This window comes from Clarias gariepinus, chromosome 16, assembly GCF_024256425.1.
Source record: "Clarias gariepinus isolate MV-2021 ecotype Netherlands chromosome 16, CGAR_prim_01v2, whole genome shotgun sequence".
Classification (NCBI taxonomy): Eukaryota; Metazoa; Chordata; class Actinopteri; order Siluriformes; family Clariidae; genus Clarias; species Clarias gariepinus.
Genome location: NC_071115.1, coordinates 18961009 through 18978062, shown reverse-complemented (window position 1 = coordinate 18978062; position 17054 = coordinate 18961009).

Sequence of the window (17054 nt, the reverse complement as noted above, 5' to 3'; positions counted from 1 at the left end):
GTGAAGGATCCCCCCCCCCCCCCCAGTGCTATTACCGCTAAGTATAAAAAAAGCCGTGCACTGGAATTTTCCTGCAGCTAGATGAACTGTTTTCAGTAAGATCAGTCGGCTTAACTGTAGTTCCAAACATGTTTTCCTGTCCCTACTTGGATATTGGCTTGCTTTCATATCCCTAGATTGTTAAATCTACAATAACTACTGTTTTGTTCCTTTACTGTCAAGTTTAGCTTGATTACGCCTTTGGCAATACTGTTTTTTATTATGGTCATGCCAGTGAAGCCTATTTTAACTGAACTGAACCCTAGGGAGTGACAAAATCCTAATTTAACTACCCAGTCAGTTCATCCTAATTATTCTTCTTGAAACAGCCCACGGTTGGTTTTTTCGTAAATGGACCTTTTCCAGGATTGTCTATAGAGCACTAGAGAGTTTCCCATCCCTCTCCTCTAAAAGAGAACGGCCGATCAGCTCTCTCAAGGCTCACGGCTATGGGAGGCTAAAGCATAACCCAGTATTTGATCCCCAGATAATAGGGCCAGCTTACTTAACTGCATTTTAAATTCTATTTTAATATTACTGATTATAACTAATCCAAAAATGTATTTAAGTGTACTTTCATACAGTGGCTACTTTCATAAAATGCATTAAATAGAAATAACAACTAAATTACATTTCAATGATGTCTGATGTCCAACTGTGAAACAACTTAACTTTGAACAATTTATTAGGTTTGCCTTACTAAGACATAAATCATACCACAATTCTGTAGTTCACGTTTACTACTACATACTCTGGAGAGAAAAAAAACAACAACAACAACAAAAAACAAGAGACCACTGCAATTTTTCTTAAGTCAGCATCCCTACAAGTATTGGCACCCGTTCTTTTCCAGTGTCCGTTCAATTCCAACACAAGCACCCGTTATTCTGCTTTATGGGGTACTGATTATATCAAACGCAATCAAAAAATACAAATTAAACTGAATGAAATCTTATTTAATGAGAAAAAATATAAAATCCACTGCTGGTATCACCACTCTCCTCTTACAGTGTAACCAGCTGGGTGTCAAAAACAGTGCTAGAAATACCTTAAAGGTAATTGGAATTTTAAAAATAACCAATGACCATGTCAAAAGAGTTAAAAGAAAGAAAAGTTTTCAGAGAGAAAAAGAAGGGTTCAATACTAGATTTACTAGCACAGGGATGGAGTGAGAGTCGGGTCCCATTCCTAAAATTTAGGAGGCAGATGGAGGCAGTGCACCAGAACAAGATCAGATACTGGGAACAACAAAGCTACAGACTTACTGGCAGAGGGCGAAAACTAATCTCTACTAGGATGACTGCAAACTCATTCAAACGTCAATCAACAACCACAAGGTGACAAAACGACTTTTAAACGCAGAAGCAAACTGAAGCTAGGGTTAAGTGCATGGTGAGGATGGGGTGAAACAGGCAAGTTATGCAAAGCCTGAAAAAAAAAAATCTCTTCATCAATGAGAAGCAAGGAAATTTGAGGTTGCAAAAGAACACAGGAATTGGACTATAGCAAACTGGAGTAAGATCATCTTCTCTAACAAGTCTAATTTTCAGCTTTGGACAACATTCGGGTGTTTTTTTGGTTAGACAGAGACCCACAGATGCTTACAAGCCACAGTGTCTCACACCAGCAGTAAAATATAGAGGATGATCAGTCATTATCTGTGGGTGCTCCAGCAAGACTGGAGTCAGGTACATTTGTCTTTGTAAAAGATGCATGAATCAAGCCACATACAAGGTCGTCCTGAAACAATAATATTTATTTATATACTCTGCAAAAAAAGAAACGTCCTCTGACTTTCAACTGTTTTTACTTTCAGTAAACTTAATGTGTAAATATTTGTATGAACACTAAAAGAGTCAACACCATAAGACATAAACTAAAAATGTTTCACAATGTGTCCCTGAATGAAGGGAGGCTCAAAATCAAAAGTACCAGTATCTGGTGTGGCCACCAGTACTGCAGTGCATCTCCTCCTCATGGACTGCCTATTGCGGACAGTCTGAGCACTGATGGAGGGATTGTGTGTTCCTGGTGTGACTCGGGCAGTTGTTGTGGCCATCCTGTACCTGTCACGCATGGAAAACATTTTTTAAACCCTTTACAATGAAGATCTGTAAAGTTATTTGGATTTTTACAACATTATTGTTGAAATACACAGTCCTGAAAAAGGGATGTTTCTTTTTTTGCTAAGAAACAGGATCAAACAGACTTAGAATAACAGAACACAGTAATGAGAGTAAAAACTACATTTATTTCTGTATACTGTATGATCAGACTGCCTCCTTTCAGTGACTGGAATGGCTGGTCCTTGAAAATCGATGGATACATTGTCACCAACGTGCAAAAGAGACACATGGAACTGTACACACAATCATTTACAATCCCCATTTCCACATTATGGGAACTAACCTGGGGCTTATTCTCTATACATTCCTCACCTCGCTACAAGCCATTTCTACATGTATTGGCCATTAAAGGTCTTTGTGGGAGGCTAGGGTTTCAGACGTGAAGCAAGCAGTCTAATCATGGCTACATCATACTAGGACAACTTTCTATCGTGATGGTATCCAAGCACTAGTAAAACACTGGGATAAGTGCATTAGTGTAGCAATTATATAGAGAAATAAAGGTAGTTTTTACTCTGATACCTGTGTTCTGTTATTCTGCACAATTTAACGCTCCAGTCTCACATGAACACCGCTTTTATTTTCATTATATGTATTATATTAAAATATTTATATTTTTAAATATGTCAACTTATTATTTATGTAATTTGATTATTTAATTACTCATTAATTATTATGTTAATTACCTTTAATTATATTATTGATTCACTTAAGTTTACATTCTTTTTACCTTACGACATTATGACATCTAATGTTAAACGCTCTTATATTCAGTATATACTGCAAAGACAAAGTCATTAAATTTAAGCATTGGCCATAATTTTTAGTCTTGAATACTTTTTTGCTCATGAATTCAGACTTTTAGGCCACTTTGTATTTGCATTTTTTTTCACAGATTTTTTTTTCTTTTAACATCATAAATAAGCAAGTCATTTAAATCTACTTGGAAAATGTAATGTTCACAAATTTGATGGAATGGCATTTAATTCACATGAGTGTAAAATTACACTGATAAACATCCAACATTACATGAAATAAACTGTCTAAAAATATATAATGTAGATGCTTGGGTCAGACTCCTTAAATGTTATTGAGGTTTGAGCACATATTCTTATCTTTACATATCTTTGTTCACAAGTCTTATGGAAGATGACAGTGATTAAAGCAGTTACAGGGTCTTACAGGGTTCTCAAATGATCATTCTATGTAGCTTGTAGTAGAAAATATTTACATGGAGCAATGGTTTACGTTTCTTGTCAACATGTGATGTTTTTTTCCTATGGTTTCATTTCTTTTTTTTTTTTTTTAAGATTGTTTAAAATAAGAATGCCATTAAAAGCTTTTAGCCTTATTGCAAAGAATATAAACTTGAACTCAGTAACATTAACCAATATTTTCTACAGTATACAGTATATTGTTACAGTCATTCTGTTTTGTAAATCAGGTTTTAGTTTAGTATGCATGTAAATATACGAAGCATTATGGTACATTATACAAACACACAGACTCAGGTAAAAAAAAGTATGCACACTTAATGAAAAGAAAAACTTGTAAAAAATAATTTAATACTAAATATATTAGTATATGTTTTATATATGCTAAAAGTATGAATATAAATATATAAATATAATATATATTATAATGTCACTATACTAAATATAATATACTATACTATAAGTGTGTATACTTTTTTTTGGCTGACTCTCGCTCTCTCTCTCTCTCTTTATATACATATATATATATATATATACACACACTCCTATTCAAAAGTTTGGGGTCACTTGCAAATTTATTTGTTTTTGTTTAGTGATTTATTTTCTACATTCTACAACAATAGTGGGGATTTCAAAACTATAAAATAATACATATGGAATTAAGTAATTACGTAACAACAACAAAAACAGTTAGTTGTTATTTTAAGACACAGAGGTCAGCCTTTCTGTAATAGTTCTTCCAAGAACAGTATTGTCAAGTGCATTTGCAAAATCCGTCAAGCACCATAATGAAACTGGCTCTCATGAAGGCCATCCCAGGAGGGCGAGACCAAAACCTACCTCTTTCGCAGACGAGAAGTTTATTTAGAGTTATCAGCCTGAAAAATGACCAATTAACAGCACCTCAGATCAGAGGCGTTATGAAGTCTTTACAGAGCAGAAGTAGCAGATACATCTCACCAATAACTGTTCAAAGGAGATTAATGCATTTTTTGGACGCCTTTAGCATTCCTTTACAAAGTAGAAAAAAATAAAAATCAGGAACGATCATGGAGTTAGAAAGTTAGAAAGTGTGTGTGTGCCAGAAACTTTTAATTAGGTAGTTTCATGCGAGGTTTTCAGAGAAGCTGAAGATCAGCAAATTGGCACATTTAGTGTTTAACTGTCTTGTATAAATGAAGAGATGAGTAACAACTTAATTTAACAAATGGGTGGAACAGAGATCATGCTCTAGGTGTAATTATGTATCAGTAGTGTCAGTGCCTCTTGATTACTGGTAAAGTAAGGAGTCTGACAGAAACCTGTTTCCTAAGACACCTGTTGTTTTCTCCACAATTTCTGATATACTGTAGTGTAAATTCAACCAGAAGGATGTTATACTTGTGTTAGAGTGCGACATTTACTCTTCTGTTTTAAAAGACTTCTTCTACTTTTCCATTAGAATGCTTTATGAAGCTTTGTTTAAATGTAGAGGAAGAGCATGCACAATAATAATTGTGTCCTATGCTCTTGTTCGGACACCGGATAATTTAATACTTTCTAACGAGCCCCTTGGCAGATATGACAGGTAGACAGCTGAGAAGCTTTCTGTTGTTGCGTTAGGGGTAGCTCAGTGGTTGAGGCATTGGACTATGGTTCGAAATGTCCCAGGTTGAAACCTCACAACCGCCGCTGTTGGGCTCTTGGGCAAGGCCCTTAACCCTCAACTGCTCAGATATCTAATAAGATAAAAATGTAAGTCGCTCTGGATAAGAGTGTCTGCCAAATTCCTAAATGATGTTTAATGAAAGTAGCCTACTCCTACTTTCAGAACATTTACAAGGTCTCACATTTTGGAGTGTCTGGAATGCACAACATTTATAAGATCTGCCCACAGACTTTCAATGATGTTTAAGTAATAAGATTATAAGGGCCATTTCAAAAGATATCTTGCATTTGTTCATTTATTGCTTGGTGAACTGTTTCACATTTACTTCTAGAATTTGCTATTTTACTTGAATCCATTCTTCAATGTGTGTTTGCAAGTGTTTTCGTCATCACTTGCTACAACACATCCCCAAGGTTGTCAAACTGTACTTTTTGATTATGCACTTTTTTTTCCCATTTACTATTTAAGTGACTGTACGAAAAATATTTACTTCATCATCCCACAGCACTTCTTTTTAATACAGGTATGCCTGCATTTTATCCAGATGCACCAGTCAAAAGTTTGGACACACTTTCTAATTCATTGTGTGTATTTGTTTTTGTTCTTTTAGTAAATTATTTTCTACATTCTAGATCAATACTGGAGATTTCAAAACTGTGAATTAACACATAGATTTATGTAATTAAGTAAAAACAACATTAGTTAACTGTTTTTTTAAGACACAAAGGTCCGCTGTTCTATAAGAGTTCTGACAAGAACAGTATTGCCAAGTGCATTTTCAAAATTCTGACAACTTAAATTTACATCACCTCAGATTAGAGCCGTTATGATAATGAGATGTGACATCTCAATATTAACTGTCTAAAGGTAAACATTGCATATTTTAGATGCATGCCTTTATCATTGTTCCACGATGTAGAAAGAACAAGCACTGAATTAAAAGGCGTGTCCAATCCTTTGATTGGTACTCTGCTGAAATTTTCCTCTGAAAACACATGCAAATCATGTTTGTGCCAACAGTACTGCAGATTGGAACAGTACACCACCTGTCTGGTCTCAGCTAAATCTTGCTGTAAGTCCTTGTTGTCATTAGGGTTTTTGCATTTCCTTTCTGCCCAGCATATGGGAGTTACTTAAGAGTCCTATTAGTACTTCAATCTTGCCTTGGCTTACTTACTGATATTTCTTTTTATATCCTTCCTATAACTGCTGTTTATAACATTCCTTATTTTCTGACCCTTAGCAGGTTAGAAAAGTGCATGGTCGTGTATTAGCACAAGATTTGAAAAGTTAGAGAATGTATTATGCCTTGGATTTGTTATTTCTTATCTTAGTCCTTGACCTGAATAAAAAGGCCCAGTGAGTTATACTGTACATCCTGTTTTTTTTTTTATTGTAACTGTGTAGCAACATTAGCAGAAAAATAGGTATTTTTAAGACATATTTTGCAACAATTGTTGCCATTTCTTTTGCTTTTATTTATTTATGCATTCATGTTTGCATACAACTGTGAAAATGTATTTTTTTTTTATTTAGTAATTGTGGTGAATTGTAATCAAAGTTTTTTTGTCATTTGTTTTATCTTTAAAACATATCTGAAAGTGATGTAGACTGACCTTGGAATTTTACCATTTACATTTCCTCAGGTTTATTCATCTTCAGATGTATTGCTGTATCAACGTCTTATGAAATCTGTTGAAATATTCCAATAAACCAACACTTTTTTGACCATCAAATGTCATTTACCTGGAGTGCCATAATAAACAGAGTACCACCAGATTTATGGTATCTTTGCATTAAATTTAGGCACATATCATGTGTTTATCTTTCGTCTCATTGTTTGTTCATTTTGTGCCATTTCAAACAAAGCAAATTAGCACCACGCTTTGCATTTTTAATCAAACAAATACAGCAGCCTCCCCAAGGTCTGTGTTTATTTAGCCAGGATGTCTTGTGCCTGCAGTGGCAATCATGTTGAATCATCAATTTGTCTGAAATGAGCTGATAATGGAAAAGAGAGGTGTGGTATCACCGCTAAGAAGTAATATGGATGTGTTGATATTTATTTATTTAGTCATCTTCAGCAACCACTCTACCCAGACCAGGGCCGCGGTGGATCCATAGACTATACCAGGAACACTGAGCATGATGATTGGGGCACCAGACCAATGGATGGCAACATGCACACAGCACTGAGTGCTGACCTGAAATTTATTATATGTATTTATAGAATTAACAGTAAGCAAATAAAACTAAACATATGGCCATTTTTTTGTAGGAGATGGTTGTGTGTTATTTGCATTTTGCATTAATCCCTGTAGACCTCACTGGTTTCTACATTCAGGGGATCGCTGCTCTCCTAATGTTTTGATATATGCAATGACACAGGGGTTAATGCTCATTTGATGACCTTGTGCTGTGTTCAGAATGCTACCCTATTACCTACATTGAAAAACTGGAATATATATATATATATATATTAAGTATTGTATTCTGGAATAGAATACATTTGCACTGAATGCTTTCATTTTCATAAACTTTCATAAAATTAATTTTTGAAATCCATCAGTAAAATGAGTGTTTATATAATGTGTATTATGTAACTGGAGTGTTTACAAATGCATTTATTTGGCAAACAGGCAGTAATAACCAAAATGGAAAGTCAGGAGAGCTATAGTACTAATAGATATACACTTGACTAGGCTAAGTCTACAAACTAGAAACAGAAAACCAGATCAGAACAGGTATCAGGAAAACAAACTTCTTGGTCTTTAGGCTGTTCCCTTGCCAAAGCGAATCATCTGCCTTCATCTACCCCTGTTCTCTGCATCCTCTTACTGCATCCATAAATCTTCTCTTTGGTCTTCCTCTAGACCTCCTGCCTGGAAGTTCCAACCTCAGCATCCTTCTACCAATATGCAAATAACAGAAAAACAAACATCTTAGTTAATACTTTGCTGGGAGCCAATGAAACACAAATGTCTAATAAGAGGAGACAATTGGAAACCACCAAATGCAATATTAACAGCTAAGGGCAAATGACCAATTATTAATGGGATAGAGGACAAAAACCAAAACAAACACGTGGGTGAATCTCAATAAGCAAGTTATGTGGAAGTCTCTTCCTTTGTGGTGTCAGTAAATTGTGTGCTAAGCTCCGCAGCATGGAGGTGACACTCCCCACCCCATCCCTGATACTCTGGAAACATGTTGGAGATGCCAGCATGACACCCTTGAAGCTAAAGTGTAGCGCAAGCATGAAACTGTTGAAGCCAAGGTTGGGCGCAAGCAGGACATCGTGAAGCTGGGGTCCAGAGGACACTTAAAATCAGCGAGGAACCTTGAGGGCACTGTCAGCAGGTATCACAGTTTTTGTGAGATTTTGGGGGGCTATTTAATCATAGTCATATAGCATTTGGTTGACAATTATGGAAGCTGACTGGCCTTCAAAACAATGTTCCATTTTCAACAGTAATATACTGTAAGCTTTTAGAACCAAATTAGAGACTTTAAGACAGAACCTTTTTTAACTATTAAGGTTAATAAAATTGTAAACTAACCATAAACACATAAAATGTTAAAAGCTTTTCAAAGAAGAGTTTCATATAAATAAACTTTTTTTTTTTTCATTTTGTATGTCAAGCCCTAAATCTACTAGTATGAAGTTACAATGCATTGTCTGCGTTTTTTCCCCCAGAGATAAATATGTATTTTCTTTTTCCATTGTATGTTTTTAAACATACAAACCATTATTGTAAAGTTTAAAATTTTTGTAGATGATTAAATGAGTCACTTGGACTGTGTGCTATAATTTGATAAGCTTGCTGATGTTTGGAGAGACAAAGTCTAACATGGAAACACATTGTCTGTCAGAAAGGCCTCTATTTATTAACAGCCAAACAATTTTTATAAGTTAAAATGTCTTGTACAGTACATTTGTTACTACAGAGAACATAAACCATTTTAACATGACCTGGTAAACTCCTAAAGAACAAGGAGTTTAAGTTGTATAAATGTTTGTTCAGAGATGAGAGAGAGAGAGAGAGAGAGAGAGACTTACTGTAGCACGTTAATATCAAATCAAAGAGGTGAGAGGAAAAATAGAAGATTTAACATGTTAATATCAGATCCAAGAAAGAACTTTATATTAAAATCTCCTTCAATTATCAATAAAAAATGCATTTCATCCCAGCTTTAATAGGCTTAACTGAGTACTAGTGGTTATTAGTTTAGAAATGAACCCATGGTCACCCTAAAATGAATTATACAGAATCTCATACATCAGGGGATGTGTAGACAGAGGCATGTCAGATGCAGCCTACAGGATCTAGATTTAATGACAGATAATTGACACAGGTAATTAACTCCCTTCCTCAAAATAGGAATAAAGTCAGGTTTTCCTAATCAACTGGATCCCATTCCTGACACCATAAATGTTAGTTTTGGTTCTAGTCCAACCCAGTTGTGTTGTGTTCTAAGCTTAGTAAATGAGTTGTCATTCGTCTGTAAGACAAGCATGTTTAGGGAGAAGTGAGACAGACACCAGGTGCTGAATTAGTTCTCTAGTTAATTGTAGGTGACACCAAGTTTATATGGGTCTCATCTCACTCAGCGCTTGGGTAAGGGACACCGTACACAGGATGGTGTTGAGATGAGTGGGCCATCATATTATTCTTGAATGTGTATAGAATGTGTATAGGCACTCCACAACCTAGGTAAAAATACACAGACAACCTCAGTGGTTCTCCTTCAAACAGGTCTAACAACACCTGAGAACTTTCATTGAAATCATTATCAAAAGGCTGAGGTCAACTTCTATCGCCGGACATTTTAATTATTATTTGGAGATTTTAGATACCACTAACTCAAGATTGCATTAATTAGCATTTCAGTAATAAACTTTGGTAAAAAAAGGCTTTCCTAATGGACCTCCATAAAATGACCCAATAACCTTTGACGTTATCTGCAATTTTTAAATGTCTCATTGTGCAAACTATAATACTCATTGTTGTTGTTAGTCATTCGGCTGCTCCCGTTGAGGAGTCGCCACAGCAGACCAACTTATCTGCACAACAGCTCGGCACAGTTTTACCTCGAATGCTCTTCCTGGCGCAACCCTCCCATTTTATTTGGAGTTGGGACTGGCACTGCATCCAGTGGTTTGAGCATTGGCTGGGAATTGAACCCCGGTTTTACGCGAAAAGAAATACCATGGCCCCGCATATACAGTACTAAAATTGGAATGATAATGCATATTATAAATATTATAACAGATCATTGTTTTTTTTTCTGTATATGAGTAGGTTTTATGTGGGGTAAATTGGCAGAAAATGGCCTTTTTTTTTTTTTTTTTTAATTCTGTGGCAGTTAACAAACTTGCTAGTTAGTCAAGACTGGGTGTGCCATAGCACTGGTCAAGAGCACAGATTCTGGCGTATTACCAATTTTTGTTACTGTAGCTGGCTAGTAATCTGGATAAACAAGACAGTTAAAAAAAATTTCATGTATGGTGGTGAAGTGACTTAAAGTAATGTGCCCGTTGCTTTTTTTTCCCCCCTCCCTCTTGCAACCTATAAAAAAGAGAAACTTGTATTGGATTTATAATTTTTTTATTAATTTGGTGACTTTTCCCAGAAATATATATATTTTTTAATTATACTTTTGTACATATGTACATATGTATTAGATTTAATTTACTAGAAGGATGCTAAGGTTGTTAGGATGCTCTTCCAGGCAGGAGGTCTAGAGAGAGACCAAAGAGAAGATTTATAGATGTACAGTAGTGAGATGTGGTGCCATTGTGACTTTACATATCGGCACGACATTAGCCAGATATGTGTGCTGTTAGCGTAGCAAATAGCTAAAACAATAATCAGCTTGAGTGGATCGATGAACCACAAAATAGTTGTCTAATAACTATTCTGCAACTTTTGAGAATGTCTATTCAGATTTTTGATGGCTAATTTACTTTTACAAGTGGGAAACTAGAAATTTAGACTACGTTTTAATCTGGTGAGAGTAAAGTAAAATTAATTTTGACTCTAATTCATTTTGAATTTAGTTGCATCTGTACTTGAAAAAACTCCATTGCCATGGGTGGTGGGAATCATTTGGGTACCTTTTGTGGTTGTGCACACACACACACACACACACACATGTCAATATGTCACAAATGGCAAAAACTTAGATTTATCAGACCAGGCTACCTGGACAGTGTATGCCTTGTTCAAAATGACCAGTTAAATAAACAGGGTTTTACCAATAGCAGAAGCAGCAATAAAAAACAAAGTTTGCTGTCTTTCAGTCTAAAGACATGCAGGTTAAGCTAATTGGTTTTCCCAAATTGCCCGTAGTGTGAGAGTGTGTTTATGTGTGTGTGCCCTGTGATGGATTAACACCCTGTTTAGAGTGTACTCTGCCTGGGATAGGCTCCAGTCCCCCCACAACCCTGTATACAGGATTAAACGATATAGATAATGATGTATTCTATGTGACTTGTGTCCCGTACCACCTGTAATGCAGATTATTGCAGTTCTTTGACATTGCTATTGTCCAGGACTGGTTTTCTTCCTGAACGGTTTCTAAATACTGAGAATTTCTCTTGCCAGGATTATCCATTAAATCAACAAAGTGTAACTGGTTGGTTTTGCTCAGTAAATATTTGAATGTAAATATTTGATAAACATTAACTTGTACTGTATATCAAAATGAAGTGGTCTACAAAGTCGATATATGCAGAGCAGGACTTGGTTCAGTGAAATGAGTGAACGTGTGGCTTTGACAGATCAGTGGCTTTGGATTAGGCTGGCCTAGAACTCATTAAAGTTTAATGGAGCATAATATTTCAGACCTCTCCTTCAACATAATGTGTGAGAGCTGCAGGGCCACCACAGAATACTCTTCTCCTGTTTGCTTTGCCTGGATTGTGACTGAGCACTATAATTTTGGCCTTCAGCTGATTTTTCTCTAGATTACAACAAACATCTGTTAAAGCTTGGGTCTTTTGCTATATGTGGTTGAACATTGTGGAAAAAAGCCATCAATCGGCACAAAGATTATAAGTAAATGCTGATTTTGTTGGGTGATTCATTCAATGTTATTCCAATTACATTTTATCAAAGTAATTTTAAATTTTCAAAAATAACACTGAAACAACATTATGTTTTGGGTGGATGATACAGAATTATAGAATGATTATATAATTATAACTATATGCAATGTCATACACAATTAGGGTTTCTGTTGGGTAACTGGTTCATACGAGAGGATAAATAGAAGTAGCAATGTTTTTAGGAAATCATTTCTATCTAGCATGTTGGGGGAAATTATGAATAGTACCAGTTTGATCATTGTTGTAGGACTTGGTTATTCAGTGGTAGGTTTCTTGCTTTACATGCAGAAGGCCAAGGTTAATTTCCCACCCAATGCTCAAATCCCAACCACTTGGTGCAATGCCGGTCCCAAGGATGGTCCACTTTGGTGAACCCTCGATGGGAACAGCCGAAAGACTAACAACCAGTTAAAAAATACATTATTTCACATACAGAGTCTTAATGTGACTCTTTAGACTCATACTGCTTTTTGGTTCATTTAACAGCCTATTGGACAAAAAGATCACCAGAAGAAAGCCTATTATCTTCACTCACATTGCTGTCAAATATCAAACCAAATCAAATGATTCAACTATCCCTTCCAGGTATTACAGCATTTTCACCTAATTCCTAAGCTGGTCAGCACTATTTTATTTGTGCTATGCCTACCTCAGAGCTTAAGCAAAATGTACTGTATTAATAAATTATACAGTAACATTCCCATGCAGATATCACAGGTATGGGTCGAGGGGGCCTGGAGCCTATCCCAAGAGACTTAAGGCACAAGGCAGGGTACACCCTGGATAGAGTGGCAGTCCATCGGAGGACGTACACACTTACACAATATGGGCAATTTTGGGAACACCAATTAGCCTAACCTGCATGTCTTTGGACTGTGGGAGGAAAATAAAGTACCTGGAGGAAACCTACCACAGTAAGCATGGGAGAATATGCAAATTCCATGCACACGGAGGCAGAAATCAAACCTGGTTGGAAATCTAACCTGGACTCTGGAGGTGCAAGGCGACAGTGCTAACCACTAAGCCACCGGGTTGCCAAAGGTAGGAATTTCTTTATTTTTATTTGCCTATTGTGACAAATATTTAACAATAATATTTGCAGAATATACAGTCAGAATATTGATAAATTTTCACCAGCTTCCTGTTTACCACATCCAAGGGAAAGTTACACACAAAAGGTTTATTTATCTACTTTTATCTACTTAAAAACATGCTAAAAGATTTGAGTTTAGCAATTTGACTATACTGTGAGCAGCAAAAACATGTCTTTGCAATTGTGTTTGTCTCTCTCAGCCAGAATCTTCTCAGGGCCATGGGGATCATTAGCATGCACTATGTCACACCAATAGTCCACAATCTCCCTGGTCAAATCAGTCACAGCAACCCATGCTCACTTAGTGCTCGACATTAATGTTTGGCCACTTGCCTAGAGCAAGTAAACTCTTTAGCAGTGTTGGAAAGAACGAATTACAGCTACTGTAATTAAGTTTCTTTTTGGGTAATTGTGCTTTCATTAGTATTTATCGTATTTCATTATTATTGTACTTTCATCAGATTTTTTTTTTACTTTGACTTAAGAATGCATTGCACTATATAATTGTATTCCAGGATAAAATCCTAAATAAATGATCTAATGTTTTAAATGCATTGGATGCACAAAGTATAAAACACCTTTATCATTACTGCCATACCTCTGTAAAACCTCCATCTCCTGGGAGGGGTTGATCTGTAGGAGGTGCTGATGGATAGGAAGGGTTGCGGTTCCAAGGACATCTGACGGTGACTTAAACTTCTGGCCACATAGATTTTGGTGGGCAAGGGGGGGGGGGGGCTTGTTGCTATTTTTTATCTGGGTTAACAAACTAAAATCACTTTTATTTAGCTTAACAAACCAAAATCACTTTTTTTTTTAAATCATAAGTTGGCTCACAATTTAGCCTGGTATTCTCAGACCAAATAAAACATTAGGTAGTGGTTTCATATGGTTCCCAGGCTAACTACAATTTAAATTATAAACGAACAAACAAAAGGATTTACATTTGCATGTTTAAGCCAGTGTGGCTATTGACTGATTGCAAATGGACGAAAAATATGCTCCAGCCCGCATGGGTTTCTGCACTGAACAATTGAAGTTCTTCTAGTCTGAGTTTTTATCACATGAAAGCCTCTGGCTTGTTGCTGCTGTTGGCCCTGTATGGACTGTTGGGATGCATGTGGTGACCAAGGACAGTTCCACTTGACCATAAAGAGCAAAAACTTGCAAGCAGTTTTTCTGTGATGGCTTGTGACTGCAGTCATTAAGTAATTAAGGACTACAATTCCCACAAATAGCTTTGCTCCTAAGTCTCTAACAATGTAAGTGGACTTAAACGAAATTTAACCTCTACGCCTCTTAGCCAGAGCAGTTTTTCTTTGCTACCGTAACCTTCGGCTTGCTAATCAGGGACAAACTGATAGTTATAGTTTTTATAAAAAAAAAAAATCCAATTTATTTCCATCATTTTTAACTCTGTCAAGCTAACCATGCAACAATGATTATTGTTAAAAGTATAATACAGATAAAAGTTTATTAAATTAAATTAAAATGATGATTTTAACTGAAAATTGTTAAAATGAATAAGACAGAGGACAATTGCCCCTGGCTACACCTGGAAGACATTTTCATGTACGGGGAGAAAATGGGGATACAATGCAATGCAATGCAAACATTGTTTTCTGCATACGGTGATATCAGCTTACAAGAATTCACCCTCTAATCTAACAGAAAACACATTGAAGTAAGAAGATAAATATATATTTGAATATTATGGTTTTAACCATCTTTGATATGTTTTGGCTGATTTATCTGGATAATATAAAGCCATCTAATATAACACTAGCTACACTAGTACACAGCAATCAGTTGACCTGGGATAGAACACATCAGCAATGTGTATGTCATCACCAAACCTTGTGGCAAGAACATATGATGCCCAGGCAGAGGACATGGATGACACATACAAGAGGCATTCCTGTGCAACCTTTACAAAACAGTGCATTTGGAACAAAACTGGGTGATCTCATTTGGCTAGTGAAATGGTAGAGGACAAGTGTAAGCTACATATAATTTACTCTTGGATCATGTCATAATTTTGGACAGATGGCAGACCTAGAGTTGGCTGCAGCTGCAATCTTCTTACTTAAGTTCAAGACCTTGTGGATTGACAGAGCAAATACTATATAATAGAGGCTAAGGTTAAATGCTGTCAAATGATTCACATTGTGTATGCTGATAAACCTTGTATCATTAATCAGAGAAATGCACTTTGTTGAAAATACAATCAGTATTCTGGTCAAACCGTTTCTTTCAATTGTGCAGAATAAAAGAGCACTGCTACACTAATGCATTTATCCCAGTGTTTCACTAGAATTAAAGTACTTGGATTGAGATTTTCTCAGTACGCCAGAGCCATGCTCAGACTGTCTGTGCTCAAAGTCTTCTATAAATCTCAATCAGTTTTAAGCCTTCAGTCACAAGAAATTTTATCACCTGATAAGTCCTGATCTGCATTCATATTTTCTACATGGATCTCACTTTTCAATTGAATGCCTGCTGTTGATGATGCATTAAACATTAACAACAGTTAAGAAGTAACTAATACTTTATAAGTAGTTTTTGAGACTTTTAAAGAACTTTTACATAAGGATTTTGTATTTTTACTTCTAGTTGAAAACAGATTTTCTGTCCTTTCCACCACTGGTGTTCAGGCAAGTGAAATGTCTCATGCTGGCAGATCTGAGCTAAAGCACACTGTGAATAAGTGTTCTTCATAACTTAACTGCCATAATTGCCATCTGCCTTCTTTAACTTTAAATAAGTATCTGCTTGCTTTTAACGAGCATGGTACAGTAGCTAATGCTAAAAATGTCTTTTTATTAATTTTAAACAAGACGTTTAAACAAGACACTGTAACATTACCAATCCCTGCAATACAATGATTAATTGTTAGGTTCAAATTTCACACACTTTTTAGATTATTTATCCCAGTCACAAAGCAGTTAGTTGACATTGTAAAATAGTGGAGACTGATGGCTCGTGGATGTATGTTCCAAGCACTGATTGGTGCTTTGCAGATAGAACCTTATATTGTAAAACGAATTAATGAGTAACTTTAAGGAAAGATAAATAATAGGTGGAACTAAAAATAAATGTTCTGTATACAAAACGTTAATAACTTGTCAAAGAGCAGTTTCCTAAAATCTATTTTGGACAAGTAATTTTAGCAGGAGTTAGGCAAGTAAAACATCTCTAAAGGGGTGGATCAAGCCTTTACATCCATGGTTAAGCATGTACTTTACACTAATAAAGAGTGGTAAGATAAAATCAGTAGATAATCAGATACTGATGTTACCACCCCGAGAAGGTGTCTATATAATCACTAAAACTTGAAAGATAAAAATTTCTTAGCAACTGGATGTAACAACGTGTGCAATTATTATTTTTTTTTAAACATACTCCACAGAAATCCAGCAATTGCATTCATGAAAAATATCAGGAATTGGGCAGACAGAGTAATCATAAGAATAGTCATGGTTATAAGACAGAAATATAAAACAGAGAGTGTGGGAGACTATGGTAAACTAACTGCACATTCAAAAGGAAACACATAGGTGACCATGACAGACAAAAATGCAAGAAACACCAGGAGAATTTTTTTTTTTTTTACCACTTATTACAGTTAGAACCCTTGAAAAGAGAATTCGTAACACCCCTTATATATAATAATCAGATTAGTTTTATATCAGTATGTCTTATTATTGCATAAGTATGCATTTACACCACTATATTTACACTGTTTTAAAATCTAAACTAACCATTTAACTCTGTGATCTAATTTTGTACAGTGAAACATGCATGCAAATAACAATGATTACAC